Source organism: Camellia sinensis, unplaced genomic scaffold, assembly GCF_055761805.1.
Source record: "Camellia sinensis isolate YWXY unplaced genomic scaffold, ASM5576180v1 Unanchor511, whole genome shotgun sequence".
In the NCBI taxonomy this organism is placed as follows: Eukaryota; Viridiplantae; Streptophyta; class Magnoliopsida; order Ericales; family Theaceae; genus Camellia; species Camellia sinensis.
Genome location: NW_028129386.1, coordinates 47,501 through 49,366, shown reverse-complemented (window position 1 = coordinate 49,366; position 1,866 = coordinate 47,501). Strand labels below are relative to the sequence as shown.

At 31.8% G+C, this 1,866-nt stretch overlaps 2 non-coding genes across 2 annotated transcripts in view; both read right to left on the bottom strand.

Moving 5' to 3' along the window:
• Positions 1-590: 590 nt before the first annotated feature.
• On the bottom strand, positions 591-662 carry TRNAQ-UUG (transfer RNA glutamine (anticodon UUG)). Its single transcript has one exon. It is a non-coding gene; the product is annotated as a tRNA-Gln (tRNA).
• A 1,167-nt stretch (positions 663-1,829) lies between these two features.
• Positions 1,830-1,866, bottom strand: part of TRNAS-GCU (transfer RNA serine (anticodon GCU)) — an 88-nt gene continuing 51 nt past the window's right edge. Inside the window, exon 1 of the tRNA in view lies at positions 1,830-1,866. This exon is cut by the window's right edge and continues 51 nt beyond it. This is a non-coding gene — a tRNA (tRNA-Ser).

Sequence of the window (1,866 nt, the reverse complement as noted above, 5' to 3'; positions counted from 1 at the left end):
TAATAAGATTCGGACAGATAAAGCCAAACAAGTATAGATTAAGTCTTTGCTCCCCTTTTTACCCTAACCCAGTCTTAAGAAAGAGATTGAATCCCCTTAATAGAATTCAATTATAGTACCAAGAACTCCCTCTTGGTTAGAAATTCAGAGATCCACAGAGAATTAATAATTGGACTACTTCATTTAAAGAATAGGGAATAAGAGATAGGAAATATAGGTTCTTTCGCATTTCGATTAAAAATGCATCGTTGAAAATTCAATATGGGACGGAAGGTTTTTCTAAGTAACTAACTTCCCTCAATATAAATATGAAGAGAATAAACATATGATGAAAAGCCCGCCCAATTATTTTTGAATTCAAATCCTTGTGCTCTATGTTCCTATCTTATCTGGATTATAAATAGATTCAGTTAAATCTGTGTGTCATTTGAACTCGATTCAATTCAAGTTTGTGAAAGAAAGATATGATTCAGAGAAGAATCATTAAAAAGCAGAAAGAAGAATCACATTCTATCCAATATTAGACCTTTAAAATTTAAAAAGAAAGTTGTTCAAAAAAGAATCTTTATTCTAATAGAATGGAATATGCTCTGGGACGGAAGGATTCGAACCTCCGAATAACGGGACCAAAACCCGTTGCCTTACCACTTGGCCACGCCCCATTTTCATTTCTATTCGGCGCTAATAAAGAATAATGTTGGTATTGGTTGGTCGTCAATTCAAGTCCAAATATCTAAGAATAGATTAGATTGTTGCTAGGATTTTGACACGTATAGATATAGAATTAAATTCAATTTATTGATCATTACATATAATTCAATTAAGATATTGTATGAAAGTATAATTTCTTCTATTCTCCTTTGAGAATGGGAGGATTTTTGATTGGGTGAATTCAAAGAAAAAGAAGGATTTTTTGTCTACCTTACTTTCTTCGTTTTTACTTATATCAAAAACTCAATCAAAATGCAATTATCTCCAAGAACAAAATGTCTGTTATGCTTAATATCTTTAGTTTGATCTGTATCTGTATTAATTCTGCCCTTTATTCGAGTAGTTTTTTCTTCGCCAAATTGCCCGAGGCCTATGCTTTTTTGAATCCAATTGTAGATGTTATGCCAGTCATACCTGTGCTTTTTTTTCTCTTAGCCTTTGTTTGGCAAGCTGCCGTAAGTTTTCGATGAGATCTTTAATATTATCCTAGAAAATTCATGATTTTTTCCAGAAATTCTAACAATTGATAAGATCAGATAAGTCTTACAATATGAACTCTCAATTCAAACATTGAAACTCTTGGATAGATGCGATAAATCTGAATCACCCCATTTCCCCATTCTGACTCTTTTTCTTTTCCAATGAAAGACACTAACCCTAATAAGGTCCTCCAGAATATCTAATTCTGGGTATGAAAGAAAATTTTAGTAATGAAAGACTCTTATGACAAATGAATTTAAATTTCTGAAAATTATTTTCTATTTCTAGAAAGCACTTCATTTCTTGGTGTCAAAAGAGAATATGTGGTATAAAAATAGACGATCTATTCTCTTTTTTTTTTTTCCAAAAAATTTGGAGATTGTGTAATGCTTACTCTCAAACTTTTCGTTTACACAGTAGTTATATTCTTTGTTTCTCTCTTCATCTTCGGATTCCTATCTAATGATCCAGGACGTAATCCTGGACGTGAAGAATAAAAAAAAAAAGGATTTTCGCTTTCCTTGCTTGATTTTCAAATTTTCTTAGGGTTTTATCTATTTCACACGTTTAACTACGAAAAAGGAAAAGGGATTTGAACAATTTGAAAGATAAATCAAATATCAAGTCATCAAGGGAAACGGAAAGAGAGGGATTCGAACCCTCGGTACAAATAAC